Source organism: Rhagoletis pomonella, unplaced genomic scaffold (genome assembly GCF_013731165.1).
Source record: "Rhagoletis pomonella isolate Grant_MI unplaced genomic scaffold, Rhpom_1.0 Rhpom_scaffold_00002, whole genome shotgun sequence".
Lineage (NCBI taxonomy): Eukaryota > Metazoa > Arthropoda > Insecta > Diptera > Tephritidae > Rhagoletis > Rhagoletis pomonella.
The window spans coordinates 34,921,938-34,939,465 of record NW_023458556.1 but is presented as its reverse complement, the minus strand read 5'-3'; the positions used below and the strand labels follow the sequence as shown (position 1 = coordinate 34,939,465).

General features: G+C 34.9%; 1 protein-coding gene across 1 annotated transcript in view; it reads left to right on the top strand.

Annotated features, from left to right (window-relative positions):
* Positions 1 to 1,152: 1,152 nt before the first annotated feature.
* LOC118733517 (frequenin-1-like) overlaps positions 1,153 to 17,528 on the top strand; it is a 181,018-nt gene continuing 164,642 nt past the window's right edge. Inside the window, exon 1 of the mRNA XM_036462935.1 lies at positions 1,153 to 2,026. The gene's annotated coding sequence lies outside the window, so the exon portion shown is untranslated. The remainder of the gene's footprint in view (positions 2,027 to 17,528) is intronic.

The window sequence follows — 17,528 nt, the reverse complement described above, 5'->3', positions numbered from 1 at the left end:
CGGAATGGTAGCACGTACTGCTCACCATTACACTACAGCGAGCCACTCGTTCCAAGACAGACACCCACTTGCCACTGCACCTCCTGGCAAACAAATATCGCAAATTTCGGTGACCAACAAGGCCTGGTCGTGCAACTGTAACTGCATACCCTCTAGCCCCCATTGCACCAAGTCTGCTGCTTCCAGCCGCCAATCCCTGTAGCATAAGCATTAAGCGAAGTAAGAAATGAGTGTTGCAGTTTATATCCTTCAGATAATTGCTTGCTAATGATGGCATAATTATGTGCGTCTGGCATTTTATATAAATGCACCATTAAACATAATTAAGTCAAAATCGTCTTAAACTGCATAGCTTTTTATACTAAATGGCCTGCGTTCATCCAACTTTCAGGTTCAAAAAATCGATAAAATTTGTATGTAAAAATTTTGAATTATAAATTTCTTGGCGAAAACGACGACATTCACAAGTCCCAGCGATTGCGCTTTGGCAAAGACGAAAACACCTGCAAGCGAAAGCAATAAAAGTTCATTGCCTGCAAGCGAAGGAGTAAAATTTCACAGCTACTTGTGCTACGAATGCGCCGGCGAGAAGCCATGATACCGTTAAAGGCTAGTAGATAAAATGGCAACAACAAAAATAGTCAACATCAACAATAACGCCAAAAGCAACAAAGGATAACAAAAATAAATTGCAAAGCAAAAAAAGGAAAATTAAAAATGTAAACAACAACTGAAGCCGGCAGAGAGAAGCATTGATGTGAAGCGAAGAGAGCGAAAGAGAGTAATAGAGAATTAAGATTAAAATAATGAAGAGCAGCAAAAAGTAAGATACACGTAGGTAAAAACTGAAAAGACAACGCCACACTGATAGCGGTAAAGAGGAGATAAACAAAAGGAAATATAGGAACACCCACATAAACGAATTCGCCACAAATGAGCGAGTGTGAGTGTGTATGCACAGGACATTTTACATGCACGATATCAACAAGGTGTGAGCCGAAATTCGGAAACGAAAGGATATCAAAGCAGCCGAGCGGACAGCCGCCGCTCAGTTAATTGTGCGACGAATTGGCGCTTACGGCGAATTGCGGCCTTATGGAAACTTGCAAATACTTTTGTGGTAGCAATCGAGCGATTAGTTGACTTACTGAACGCGTAGCGAAAACAACTCTGAAAAAACTTTGCGCGCGAAGTGCTGCTGTGTTGAGCAACTGTGCAGAGTGCATGCGTGCGTGAATTGTTGTTGCGTAAACAATTTACTTTGTGCATTTGTGTAAATTTTTGAGCAACCAAGTGGGTTGTAAACCTAACAAAAAATACAGTGTTTAGTAGAAGAGTAACCGAAACTGAGGAATTTAGTATGGATTTTTTAAGCTAAGCTGGCTGGCGCTGCGTAGCCGCCATGTTGTGGTTGTTGTTGTGTTTTATTAAGGGGCCATTGTGAAATAATTGAGTAATTTGTTAGTCGAGCCCCTTTAGGTGGCAAGTGTATGAAGGCAAAAAATACTATCACATTCACACTGAGCTAGGCTGTGTGCATCGCCGATTAATTGAGCCGCCTATACTCCTTTACGTCACAAATACATTCTCGCTCCTTTTTTTGTGGTATTTTTTTTTTGTGAAAGCACTGCAATCAATTGAAAGTGCTTAGTTGCTTGCCGTAAGAGCCCAAAAGTGAATCATTCGGCAAACAAATACACTACGTAATCGATGTTTGTTTTTTGTGTTATCTAAGTACATACATATATCAACTACTCGTATTCCCACACCTGCACAGCCCAGTGAGGATTGCGTGTGAAATACTACCTACTTTTTATCGCGTGTGCATGTGTGTGAATGCACGTTGGCATTCGTAGTTGGTGGCAGTTGCAGCGAAGCAAATGGATTGAAAATTGTTATATAAAAAGTTATTACGCATAAAAGTGTTGTGAAGAAGTGCATTGAATACGAAGCGGCGTATATAAAAAAAAAAGTACTCGACAGCAGCTTACAGCCGGCAACGAATCGAAATAAAAACCATTGAACGGTAAATATTTTATTTCCTGAATTTATTGCGAATTAGTGAAATTGCAATTGCTTCAAAATATTGTAGTAAATTGATTGTTTTGGGAAAATGGGAGGAAATGTCATTAATAACAATTAATTGAGAATAAAGTGTGAAGTTCATTGATTTATTTTATTTAAACATTTTATTAAGCTTGTGTCCATTTTCAATGAAAAATTTTGTGTAATTATTTTTAATTGAATAAATAAACGCACCGGAAAAAATGAAACCACAACCACACAAGGATGTTTTTTAATATTAAATTAAATTTGCAAAAGAAATAAAGATTTATTAGAAAATGAGAGCGTTTATTGGCATTTGAGTATATATGTGAATAACGGTACTTAGAATTTCTGTTTTTTTTTTTTCTTTGTAAAAAACGATCTGCATACCTTTTATGTTTTCTTTACTTCATAAATGAAGTTTTAATGCTGTCGAACCTTTGGCTATAGAGAATGCCACACTTTATGAAGACCTTTCTCACGGCTATGCTCCGTGGTAATTCTAAGAATTTATGTTTTCAAAGGCATTTTCCATTTTTTTAATGGATAAATGCAAATCTGATGTATAATTTTTTTAAATTTTTATGTGGAACTAGATTACCCACACCCACTTCGCTGAATGTATGAGATTTCTGGGTGTTACGTTATGCCTAATTTCTTTCACTAAAACTGAACAAACTTAGCCAGAAAGTTAGGATATCTTTTACATTTTTCTTGTTTTTAACCCACTTAAAAATATTTTCAAACAACAATCCTCTTTAATCCTCTTTCGTCTGACACCAATTATGTGAAACATACTTGCATTTCAATTAACCAATTCGATTAAATTTACTTGAATTAAACGGGTGGCAACGTTCCTACAGTGTTTAGATATGAAGCCTTTCTTCGACTTTTGAAATAGATGGCAACCCTATTCGAAATTTTATAAAACAGCAATTGATTCATATCCATTTTGTAATAGTTCATATAAATTATTAAATTATTTGCATTTTATAAAACAAGCGACAACCCTGTTCAAACACACCAAAAAAAAACTAAAAGTTTATTTATATTATTTTTCCTACCCGGATCCGTGGCGAATTCACGGAAAAATTAGAATGACATTTTCAAAGCATTTCAAAAATGAAAAACCAATAACACTATAGGGACGCTATCGTATCTGTATAAGGTAATTTTTCCAAGATATTTGAATTTTAAGTTTGCATTGCGAATGAGAACGAATTCAAATTACATATAATATGGAAAATGTTACTCATACGCCATGTACGATTATGTAAGAGTAGGGCTATGTATGATCTATCGAGTGATTCCCAAAGTGGTCCAGGTGGACCTCCAGGGGAACCATAGGAGACGGGAGACTCGACGGGGGTATACGTTGGCGTGACAAAAAATATGGGGGTACACGTGTTGTAAGTGAGGGTCCACGAAAATTTATCTTATGGTTGCATGGTAGCCTCTATATTTAACTTAAAGTTTTTTGAGTGGTGTATAGTGCTCTTGATGCACTTCTGCACTTAGCGTCACTTTGTGTCTTCATACGTTTAGATGTCTAAAAAGCCACATGCAGACTAAAAAGAAACGGCTGTTGGTATAACTCTCAGTGGGGTGAGGCGGAAATTGCTGGCGGCAGAGATTTGAGCATTTGAGTCTATTCAATTCCACAGGGTAGTAGCCACCATTACCTTTGTTGAAGAGGTTTTATAATGATTTATTTTGGAACGAATTTCCGCCATCCCTTGCCAAGTTTGGTTTGCAGACAAAACGGTTTTTATAATGTTGAGTTGCCTAGGACTCACAAATTACTGATGGCTCCAAAACTGGCTCTGGGCCAGGATCTGGGGTATTTTTCGAATTAATGGTAATAATCTTCACTTTTCTCTTGGCGAATATGCTTCGGTCTTCCAGGCTGAGGTATATGCAATCCTCAAAGCCATGGACTACGTGTAGGAAAAAAGGTGTAGGAGGGCTGTCCGCAGGGACAGTCAGGCTGCACTTAACGTATTGGCCAGCCCTCTATCTAAGTTCTTTCAAACTAGTTCGGAAATGCAAGTATTGAATAAATTATGTTGGCAAACATAACGAGCTTGCTTTACTCTGGGTGCCAGGTCACGCGGGAGTACCTGGCAATGAGACAAGTGTGTAATTTTAATAACAAAATATTTTATTTTTATTTTTTCCACTCCGGATTTAGCTTGGAATTCACCCGCGATGCAAACTTACATCGTTAGATCTAATCTTCATATTTGTTGACGAGCTTTGCGAATATGCTAGAAATTTAGGAGCGGAGGTCCACCGAAACCATTACTGTTTTGAAAGGGGTATACGAGAAAAAAAGTTTGGGAACCTCTGATCTAGCGTATGAGTAATATTATTTCCTGCTTCTATTTCATATTAAAATTATTACAAATTTTCATTTAACCATTCAAAATTGCTTAATTTATTCACCCGACTTGTTAAAGTTTGATTTTTTTTCATAAAAAAAATAAAAAATATCTCGGAAAGATTACGTGATCTAATAAACGGTATACATACATTTTAGTTCTTATATATGTATTGTTTTTGGTATTCTCGTAAAGTAAAAATTGTGTGGTCTATATTATTAACATATACTGATTAGTCTGTACTGGTAACATATAAAGAGTCATTTTTCCTGAATAAAAGGTATGTACCCTAAGACCAAGATAACGTTTATACAAAATCCCACTATGATCGGTTGAGCAGTTAAGGCTTGTAAGCGTAACAAACGCTTTTTGGTTATATACATATACATATGTACATATACCAAAAGGTAGGATAGAATATAAACTTCACGTATATTAGCGCCGCCACACCGCTTTGCCTATACTAAACTCCTCTAAGTCTATAACATCCATCAGCTTTAGTATTGCTTTGCATGGCTAAGATCTAAGATGCCGTTTATGGATAGTTATAAGTTGTTATAAATTTCATATCATCATATACTCATCTCACCTCCTCGTCCCTTTTATGACTATCCTAATTTTAAAGTTCGGCTAAATGACATTAGTGTGCAAAATTCCATGCTGATTGGTTGAGCAGTTAAAGTATGAAAGCGTAGATCAACCAAAAAACGCCGAGACACGTCAACATAATTTTGGGACCTAGATTACGGATCTCTATACCATTTTTCTAGATGAGGTATTTTTCTCAAGACATTTTCATTATTAACGAAACATAACTCAAACTTTAACATGGAAAATGTTACTCAAACGCCATGTACGAGTATGTAAAAATATGACCATGTACATGGCGAATGACTAAAATTCTGTCCTGCTCATAATTAATCTAAATTAGATTTTCTGGACTTTCTTAATATTTACAAATGAAAAAAAAAACACAAAAAATTTTCTATTTTTTTACAGATTCGTAAACTACGACTCAAAGTTCATTTTACGCGTTTTCGGCGTTTTTTGTGTAATTTCAAAACATGAGATGTTCCGAAAGTTCATCCAAAATATTTGGCCCTTCGATCGGTGATAGTTTCGCATGTTTTGTGTATTTATTTTTTAGTCAAAAATGGAAGGGAAGAATTAAATGACTTTCGCCAGTGGTACAACAACGCGGTTTCTTTTTGCTAATGTGGAGCTTCTTGAGTTAGTTAGTTCTTGGTTAGAGTACCTACCCTCTCCTTACCTATGTTAGATGCAGCTGAATTTTTCTTGTATCAGTTTGAGAATTTGCTCAGAAGTATAAAGTGTAATAATATGTACATATATGTATATGTATGCACATGAAAATACTAACCTTTTCAAACAAAGTAAATATGTGTATATGTATGTAGATTAGCGAATTTTGAAAACAAAAATAGATTTCAAAACTTTACCATAAAACAACACCGTTGACAGCCATTGCCATTATCAGCTTCGCTTAGGTACGCTTGCACCTTCACCCTGATTGCACAATTGTTGCAGCTAAACTACGGAACCTTGAAGTGCACATTGCGCAAGGATTTTGCAGGCTTTCATATACGATTTTCTTTTTTTTTGTTCATTTGGAGTGGTGAACATAAGCGCTGAATAAACAAGGTATATGCTCAAATGGGTAGAAGCAACAAATAAGAGTAACTAATACAAAAGCGCCGATAGTAAAGGGAAAGAAAAAAATAGCTGCAGCAGTTGTGGTGCAAAAATCTTCAATAAACAATGGATTGGATGGAGAGAATAAGTAAATAATCTATACTTAGAGGTACATGCATGCATAAGTGTATTGCATATGAGGTTCTATATAAGACTATCCATATAGAGGCATATGTTGGGGTCGTGAATGTGTGTACGTACATTTGTGTTTAGTATGGCTTAAAGGCATATTTTCATTAGCTCAAGCATTGAAGAATAAGCTGTAGAAGTATTGCTGTGACCGACAGTATTAAATATGTTACCTAGACAGTTAAAAGGGAACTTATCTCCCAAAACTCCGGGTTTTCACTTTTTCGTTGAAGCTTTTAGAAAAAGATGTGCTCTTTTTTTATTTGTTTGTATAAATTTGATTCAAAGAAGGACATAATTGGTAACAAGGAACGTGGAAAATATCATTAGAAAATAGGTGCATTAAAATTGAACGGATTTGCTTAAAACTCGTTATTCGAAAGTTTTTGACTGCTTGGTAGACCGTACCATAATGAAAGGAGCAACAAGAATTAGAGCAAAGGATTTGCGACTGTTCTAAGTGCAAATGAACGCTTTATCCAAAATAATTCAAGGAAATCTATGGCGGCTTCTGAAACAGCTGGCTCAAATATAGATTTCGAGCCAGAAACAAAATTATTACGAAGAACGTTGTTTTTGCCATTTTTTTTTCAGAAATATATTTCACTTGTGTGTAATTAAATCTTGCAATTAGTTCTTAACCAACTTTCCGATGACCTAAAGACTTGAGACTTCAAACTAAGCTTCGAACCCAATGCAATATGAAAGTAGATTTAATCCGCTAGGTGGCACAAGTGTCGAGATATTTGAAAATTCCGCTTTTATGGTCCGATGTGGTTTATATTTGAAATGTTTATTACTTACATGATAAGCAATAACTCCACAAATAGTTTGTCCGATAGATGGCCTAGGAGTCAAGACATTTGAAAAGTCTTTATTTATGGTCCAATTTGTTTCATATTTAGAACATATACATATTACTTAAATGCAAAGAAATACCTCTATTTGATTTTTCTGTTTTTTATATACCACTAATAAAAGCTTGTCTTAAGAAGCTTTTTTTATTACCTGTTTTTATATATATATATTTTTTTTTAATTTTGGTATTTTCTTTCCGCATATACACAGTGATGCGTTCGCTCATTACCCTTTTCTGGATCTCCTTGAAGTTTCGGGGAGAAGTATTTCTTAATTTGGTCATTTGAGTTTATGTATCTGTGGCGCTCAACTAAAGTAGCTTAAATGACTTCAGAAGGTTTGACTTTGATTTTTTTAATTTTTTTAAGCTTCTATTAAAAGGGTATCTTGAACTACACCTATGGCTACTTAAACGTTAAGATATTGCTTGGAAACCCAATGAAATGTTGCTTTAAAAGGAAAAAGGCCTACCGCGACTTAGGCTACTTTAACTGAGCGGCACCGATATACGTACATATTAGTTTTTTTTTTTCGGAGGATCCTAGTATGGTCGGACTTCACTTGGTTAAGATCAATTTGGTGCAAAATGCAATAAATGATTAATACAGACTTCCGCATGGCAGAAGATGGCGCATCCATGCTTTTTGTTCTTCAGCTATTTTTAGAATTTTTTTCTCGATTTTCTTTGATATTTTTTATTAGGGAATATTCAGGAATGCTAAAAAACTTACAGATTCAAAATGATTGCCAATTTGGTGGTGAAACAGTTTATCTTTTCAAAACAAAAATACAAAATTTTGAGATTATGTGAGTTTTTATTAAAAAAATTATTATTATTTTTTTTACTCGAAATATTAAAAGCTTAACTTTTTTCAATATAGGTACCGGGTGAATGGAACTTAACCAAATTTGAGGGTTTTTATTTCCATATTTCCGTTGTTGACGCGGCCATGCATTTATGTAACCTACTAAGTAAAAGTCATAATGATTTGTATAAGGATTCGTCTCCAAATTACGAAAGCCTTCATACAAAAAACGTAATTAGTGCGCAAGTATTTATGAACACTCTTCCTCAATTTGTTTCTTTTAGAACTGGGCTTTGCCATTTAATCAACGGAAAAGCTTACTTTTAATGTTTTTTGAAATAAAACTGAGGAAATTATTTATCTCAACTATTTCGTTTTTTACACATACCAATTTTTCTACGCCATCTTCGCTATCTATTCGAATTAATGCTCCAGCAGCACAGTCACATCATTGTCTATAAAAAATATACTTATTTCATAACAATTTTGCAAAAAGTTTCAACAAAAGATGATGCATATTACTTTTAAAAGTATTCAATTTAATAGCTTATGGCAATAAGAACATAAACACAAGCGGTGTCAAGTGTTGGCCAACCTTTCGAGCATAAACCAAAAGTGCTTGTGCGCTCAACGCCACATGCAACAATTAAAAGCGTACGAACAATGGTAAGAGTATAACAATTAAAGCAAATAACAAGAAAAAACTAAACGACAGGCTAACACAACAAAAAAAAACATATAACAATCAAAATAAAAATGAAAATGAAAATAAATATAAAAAGAAATTGTGCACGTAGTTACAGCTGTAAGCATGATGCTGCAATACTATCTAATTGAAAACAATGATTGCACACAAGCAACAGTAACGGCAATCATAAAAGCCTCGTCAGCATAGCATATATGTATGTAAGTACTATAAAAATAAATATAATTAGGAAAATAGAAAGCAAATAACAATATTGCCGGGAGGAGAGCAGCTGAGCCGTCAACAGCAGTCGGCAAATGCAATTTAATGTCATGAAAATTTTTACCCGCAAGCTTGCATAGCGTGGAAAATACTTTTGCATGCTGGATTTATATGTACATAAAGGGTGTTTCATTCGAATTATTTATAGTCGTTTAAAGTGTGTATAAACTACTTTAGTTCAGAGATAAGCAGATAAGTTGGAATGTAGATGTAATGGTGGAAACCCAGAAGTACCCACAGTTATCGTACTGATTAAGACTATATTTATCTGATAGAAAAATAAAAGTAAATACGTTCCAGGAAAGCCCCAAAATACCGTGATTTCGAAGTTCATGGTACATATAATTTCTAGCCAATTTTAACTTAGGATACAGCTAATAAACGTGGAAAACACTCCTGAGACTAAATCACGGAAAGATCCAAGCTGGAAAAACAATTTTTTCTAACAACGATTTGAACTAAGCTATTTAAGGCGCCTTTGTATGCAGTTTACCCTTTTGGCATGCATAAATAAATGAGATGCCAGATTTCGTATTACACGCCGGAAAGTGTGCACTCAGTATGAACCTCAAGTAACAATGCACATCAGTGGGTCTCCAACAATGCGGGATGGATGAGAGTTTATCTACAAGGCCTTAATCACTTACTTCTCCAGAGAGCCATCTCCGCTCATTAACTCCGCAGCGAGCCCTTTTAGCGCCACGACTGTGGTATCGTCAGCGTCTCAAAGTCTGTCGTCTATCTAGCGAACTCTGACGTCTGGACACGGGTTGCACGTCGCTTTTCATGCCTGTTGCCATGTCTGGTTAAGTCAGGAAAAGTTGGTTCTCGAGATTTAGGGGGCAGGACCACGTTTCGATACGTTTTCCACCCCTTTGAAATAAGGCCATCATTTGGCGGCAGACTGTCGGTACCGAGCTAACTGATTGTGCCTTTTTTCGCATGAGGCTTTTTAGCCTCGTTCCCTTTTAGGTTTTACAAAAAACCAATTAAACTATTAGGGTGATTGACTCGGTTTTCCTAACCGGTTTCCTCCGGTTGTTTGTATACCTGTAGGCGTTTTTTTTTTTGTAAAATAGCCTTTTCCGTTTTTGGCCGAAGTTCTCCTCTAATTTGTGTTCCGCTTATTGATGTTGTGACACAAATAGAGATATCTACATTTTAACACCACCCCATAAGAATCATTTTTATGGCGGAAGTATACTCAGAGGTTGTCCATTGTCTGTTAATAGTTTTACCGTAATTTTTGGCCATAACTTCAGATCAAAATCGGGAATCAGTTTCTTCAAATTGCAATTTTTCGAATATCTTGAAAACCGGTTTTGGCTAAAATGCAAATAACCGAACACCCTTCTAACTACTGCGTTGCTTTGAACAGGAAAGTAGCTATTTAACAATCAAAAAAATTTACGGAAGTCTCCTTTGATCACTGAGAATAGAAGCCTAGTTGACCTCCTACCCTAGCTAGAATTTCTGCATCCCCTCTATGCCTTGCGGTCATTGCTATATAAAATATTCAGTCTCTTTTATAAGGTGAATGTGAAGTTCAAAGTGGAAGTGCTTTCATTTTTTTAATGTCAGCCATTTATATTTCCCTTTGAATATGAATCTCTTTGTCTAGTCATCTGACCCACAGAGGAAAAGGGACTCACCACTACGAAGATCATTGCGTAAAATATTGTGAATTATTCAGCTTGGAGCACATTCCTCCAGAAGGAAGAGAAATTCTCCACCATAAAAATTTCAAATTATGACTCAGTTTCCGTTATGGAATCGTAAGTAAATGCCAGTCCGGGCTCAGTGTTGGAACCAAGCCAGCAACTGGAATGAAAAAACTACACATTAAGATACTTACTTAGTAAGCGTAACTGTGCTGCCTTATACTAAAATGTTGGCAAGAAAAAGTTTGCCTAGAATTCTGCCATTATCATTTCTACATTGCCCCTCTAATATTTTATCGCATTTCGATTAAAATATTTTGTATTGTTGTGCTTTCAGAGTATCTTGGCTATCAGATAAGGCAGTGAAATACTTACTACTTCGTATAGAACAAGCTGTATTTTAAGGCTTGATATAGTGGAAAAAACCATTACCTTTAAAGTTAAAACACCCTTTATGTGCCGGTAAAGTTACCGTCAAAACGTATGCGCAAAAAAGTTGGTCACTTCTATATATACAACGCATGCGACAGATGGCAGCTGAAACTGCAAAATAATTTCACACAATCACACAATTGCGCATATGTTAGTACTTTCATAGTAGATTTGCGATGGTACCAATTTCTTGTCCCAATTTCTCTTGCAAATGCAGTTTACACTTACATACATATGTATGTATGCCTGCCTACACATAGAAGTGCCTAGAAATTGATCACTCTAACCGGCTTAGAGATTTAATGCCTTACACACAAGTTTCTATAGCATGTCGGGTGGTTATGAATATTATTTTCTTAAAGTTCCTTTGCTTAAAAAAAAACTTCTTTCAACAGCTTAGTATGTGTATGACTTGCGCAAATACTCTCCACAATGACGGCCATATAATATTATTAATTATTTAAAAATTTATTGAAGTGCAACTTCTTTAGCGGCGGTTGGTTGGTTGGGAGTAAATTCATCGGAAACTGCACACGGAAATGCTGCCTCGGAAATGGTTGGGGCTGAAAAAAGTGCTTCTTGTGTGTATGCACATGGTATTAATTTAACAAAAATTTGCTAATAAAAGGTTAAAGAATAACACTTAGAAAAATACCAATACAAAAACGAAAGTAAAGGTGAGTACGCACGTACGTACAAAAACAAAGATGCGTAAAGATAAAGGCAAAAATGAAGACCAAGGTAAATCTAAACCCTTTACTTATATATATAAGAACAAATGTGAAGGGGAATATGTAGCTGAAAAAAATGATGAACATAAAAGTAAAGACAAAGAGGAGGATGGGGATACCGATAAAAGTAAAGATGAAGATAGGGGAAGAAAGATTAAAATTAAGGTAATAAAAGAGGAAAGGATATCGAGAGAGAGACACAGAGACTCAGTCTGGGAACTATTTTGGGATTTTAGAGATTTTCGGGTTTCTCAGGACTTATCGATAAAATAATCGATACTTTTATCGGTTTTGTTATCGATATTTTTGTCGATTTTTTTAGTAAAATTTTTTATCGATATTGCTGTCAATTTCACTACCGATATTTTCGGAACTTATCGATATAACAATCGGTATTTTTATCCATTTTGTTATCGATATTTATCGATTTTGTTATCGATATTTATCGGTTTTTTAAAGAATATTTTCATCGATTTTGTTATCGATATTTTTGTCGGTTTTTTATGGATATTTTTATCATTTTTTTATAAAATTTTTATCGATTTGGTTATCGATATTTATCTATTTTTTTATGGATTTTGTTATCGATATTTATCGATTTTGTTGTCGATATTTATCGATTTTATTATAGATATTTTTATCGAATTTTTCATCGATTTTGTTGTCGATATTTTTATCGGTTTTGTTATCAATATTTTATTGGATGGTACTATCGATTTTGGTATCGATAGAGTATAAATATAAAAATGAAGATAAAGGAAAACAGAGTATCATATATGTAATTAGAATGAACAGGGGTCTAGATAGAAAAAAGGCAAAAAATATAACCTTAAGCAAAAGCAGATGTATGTATGTATGTATGTATATTGGTTATGAGACAAAATAGATATGTACGTAACGTAAGTTTCACTTCTCCAGTGTGGCCCAAGCGCACTTACTTTTTTTTATTTGTAGTTTCCGGTGTGAAGAACATAAAAATTCTCTACTTTCTCCGCAAAAACTGCTGACTTACCACTCTTGACAATACAACTCTACCCTACCCTTAACTCTACAAACATTTCAATTTCCACACATTGTTCCAAGTCATGCTGATAGTGCGGCATTTTAATTAAATTGCTTTTCTTTTCATGTCACTCTTCCACTTTTATGTGCTTTTATGTAATTCATTGCTACGGTGCATTTTACACTCTTCGTTTCGCGGCTTTGTTTAATGAGAGTTGTCATCAATTTTTATTTTTCCTTTAAATATCGCTATTTCTGCGACATACTGTTGCTTCTCAATGAAAGAAATAATCAATTCAAGTCAACTTATTTTTTTTTTGGTTTAATTTCACTTTTACTGGTTTGTGGTATTTTTTTTAAATCTATTTAATGAGAATGAGTTTAATTGTTTGGGTATATATTAGAGTGGTTCATAAAAACACTCTTTTTGAAAATTCATAAACGCTACATCAGAATATTGTTATTTGTGATAAAAGAGACACGTGGTTTTTTATTTTGAAAAAAAAAAAAGTTTTCTTAGGGGTCGGTTTTTATAAAAACGCTGATGTTCTCAATTTTTTTATTTTATTGACATGTTGAAATGCAGTTCAAAATGTGGTTTTTACATATAATTACTCTGGTATTATTGGGGAACATTCCCTTAATTACACACCTGTCTTGGACAATTGAAATGGGTCTAGTTCTCGAAAATATGCTCTCGAAAAGATACTAGTAAAATTAAAACGTTGATACTGAACGATTTACACATTGTCATGGGTTAGAACTCGTTACCAGGAGGTTTCTGGGGTTGCTAATTAGGAATCTGAAGTCAGTTTTTCGAAATTCAAAATGGCGGATCCAAAATGGCGGTCCATTTTTTAAAAAGATTATTGGATTTGTTTGAAGCCCGGCACTCGCGAGTTTTTGGGGTCGCCGATTACGTATCTGAAATCAATTTTTATAAATTCTAAATGGCGGATCCAATATGGCGACCAACTTTAAAAAAATGATTGGATTTGTTTGAAACTCTTAACCGCCATTTTCAATTCTGAAAACCTGACATCAGATTCGTAATCAGCAACCCCAGAAACCCACTGGAAACGTGTTTTGACCCTTGACAATGTTTAAAACGTTCAGTATCAACGTTTTAATTTTAGTACTTATTTTTTAATTTGATAGCCATATTGGATCCGCCATTTTGAATTAAAAAAAATTTACCTCAGATTCGTAATCGGCGACCCCAAAAACTCTCGAGTGCCGGGTTTCGAACAAATCCAATCATTTTTTAAAAAAATGAACCGCCATTTTGGATCCGCCATTTTTAATTTCGAAAAACTGACTTCAGATCCCTAATTAGCAACCCCAGAAACCCGCTGGTAACAAGTTCTTACCCCACGACAATGCGTAAATCGTTCAGTATCAACGTTTTAGTTTTACTAGTCTCTTTTCGAGAGCATATTTTCGGGCACTAGGCCCATTCTAACTTACCAAGATAGGTATGTAATTAAGGGAATGTTCCCCAATAATACCAGAGTAATTTTAAGCAAAAAACCAATTTTTAGTGGCATTTTAACATGTCAAGATAATAAAAAAATTGAGAACATCAGCGTTTTTATAAAAAACCGACCAGCGCGACCTTTAAGAAAACTTTTTTTTTTTCAAAATAAAAAAACACGTTTCTCTTTTTTTATCACAAATAAAAATAATTTGAGGTAGCGTTTATGAATTTCCAAAAAAAAATTTTTTTGAACCACTCTAGTATATATGTATGTATGTACGATAAAAAATTATGACAAGTCATTCTTAATTTCTATTGAAATATCCGAGATAATCCACATTGATCTTTGGCACAAATTCAACATTTTTTCTTTAATTTCTGCATATGCAGGTGGTTTTCGCGTTTATTAATTGCTTCTGGGGCAAAAAGTACAATGAAAATTTGGTTACCAATTAAACTTATAAACTTTTTGTCATTCAAAAACTAGAAAATAACTTTTTGGCTGTCAACAAACATACACATATACATACCTTTGTGGGTAACACAAAAATCGGGCATAAATCTTTCTTAAAAATTTAATTAAATCCTTGCTTACCTAAACCTTCGGCATAAAGTTAAAATGTGGACATAAATTGGTGACCTAAAAACTGGGCTTATTGAACTTATTGACATAAAAACTGGATTCAAATTTTTGATCATTCAAGATTTTATTTCATTTATCTGGTTATTTTAAACTTGACTATTTGTTTAAAAATGTAAACATAAATCGGTAATTAAAAAGCTGGAAATATATTTGTATAAAAATTAAGCAAAAATCTTTGGTCATTGAAATTGGATTTCAGCTTGTAGTTATCCAAAAGTTTCCGGCAATAGCAGAACTAGACATACATTAATGACAATATAAAAACTAGAAAAAAATAAAAAAAAACCTTTTTCGCTATCAAAAAATTGAGCATAGAAACTAGACATCACTTCTTGGTAAAACAGAAATCGACCCACATTTTTCTTAAAAATTTGATGAAAACCTTGGCTATCAAAAAACTTGGTCGCTCAAAATTAATTTAAATTTATTTATTTTATCTTAAACTTGATCATGAAAACTGTCATATATTTTTGTTAATTAAAAAATGGGGCACACATTTTGGTCAATCACTTTTTAGTGCTATAAAAATGGGGCATAAAATAAACCCAACACTGCAAATATGTATAAAATAGTATGGCACTGAAAGACGAATATGAAATATTTAGGAAGAAAAGTGAAAACCCGATTTATTAATGGGCATAAAAACTGAGCAGTAAAGGGCACGTGTTGGGTTCTTTACATGCAGGCGATTATGTAAAATTTACAGTTTTTAGTCCACTTGTTACAAGTTTATAGTCGCTGTCAACTTTTTATACATACATATGCATGTGACAGCGGAAGATAAAAGCTCGAAAATAAGTTTTCCAAAAAATTACTTTGAAGTTAGCAAGTGTTTTTCTTTTGTATTTTGTTCTTCTAATATATTATTTCAGACTAATGGCAAAATACCTGTTTATAAATATCTTAGACTATCGGTTGTTGTATTTTGCAGCGTACCTAAATACGATAGAATTCTCAGACGATAAAACCGGCTTCAATGCGTATCAGACCGAAGTCATACCACATTGTTTCCCGTCTGGGAAGCGGGAAGAAAAGAAGGAAAATAAGCATCACGTTGCACAGCAGATAGACGCTGACATTGACAGCTTGGCTGAAAGCATGTTTAGCGGAAGAAAGTAGGCTATTGACCGCACCAGAAAAGAAAAAAGAATTATACAACGGTTAAGGGCGGTAAGAGATCCTACGAGCTACGAAAGAGATCGACTTACCCGGGCTAGAGAGATGGTAAGCAAGAGCCGTAAAGCCTACGATATAAACAGATTCGCGGGCTAAGATAAAGAGTAAGCTAACTCCATGTAGGAACAATGAGCTAAGACCAGAAACGATTGCAAGGGGCAGCGGTCAGCAGAGCGGGAAACTCCTGGAACCCATTAGCTTAACAGAAACTTCGAAATGACATTGACCTTTAGAGCGGGTAAACCGAAAGATGCACCGATGCTAGCCGCTAGCCTATTATCAGAGTGATATGCAAGAAAAAGTCTACACATTGAAATATACTTTACCCAGTGAAGTGCGAGACAACACCTCATAGTGACAGTACTTGGCAGGTGTGAACTCTATGGGCAGACATCTGCCTATTGATGTAATGCTGTAGAGAGCGAACTCCTGAGCTAAATGATGAAGTTAATGCACACTGAACCAAACAAGCCTATGCCTTCCTTCAAGGGCGCGGGATGGTTCAGTGGTGATCAAGGGTAATGGCGAGAGCACTCTTTTATGAATAAAGAGGGCGGTCCAGAAACTTCAGATGCTAAGGGGTAACGCTAGGCTTGAAGTGGTGGACAGAGCGCTCCTCTCCGATGGTAAAGGTATGCGCGGTAAAGTTGAGAGACGCACCGAACATTCTACAGCCTCAAAATTCGAATATAGCTACCCACAAGACTGGAGGTTAATCCATATTTTTAGACAGACGGATGAGGCAGAAAATATTCTTTATACCAGATTCGGCTAAATGTTGTGGTGTTTGGGCAGCTTGTATCTAGTCTTGAAGAAAAGAAGCAGCCCAAGGGGCACTAACACCTTAGAGACTGGGGAGGTCGAAAAAGACTTCGACCGCCTAACAATCAAAACGGCGGAGGTAAATGCTGTCAAATTGGAACAAATTAGTCAAATTGATAGACACATTTCTAATGACAAAGACTTAGTTGTTAGTGACTAGACTCCTCCTACGTCAAAATGCATACAAACCAATTCTCGCTAAAACAATTTATCCCTACCATTTAATAGATACATTTAAATAAAGCCAGCATTTAATCGCCGTCGGTGAAACCTTATTTTGTTCTCGGTCGATACTACACATTTAATATCTAAGAGCTTTTGTATTACATACATACGTATTGTACTCCAATAAGCCTGAATTATAATAAAGTCAACTACGCTGATAACTAAAGCCACTAAGTGCTTATTACAATAAGATGACGGTGATTATGTTTAATGGCTTATAAAATGCAGTGCAAAAGGGGATAGTAAGATATCCACACAGTTAAAAAGGAGCAAAAACAAAAAATAAAGAAATAGCAGTAAAAACCAATAACGTCGCAGGCTGAAGCTAAGAGCATTAAAGCAAACTGTATGCATAGAAAAATATGTATATATGTATGTACGTACTATTTATACGAGTATGCAAGAGTGCAGCCATGTTTCACGTTACACGTGAATGCTCAGCATAAGAACAACAAACTA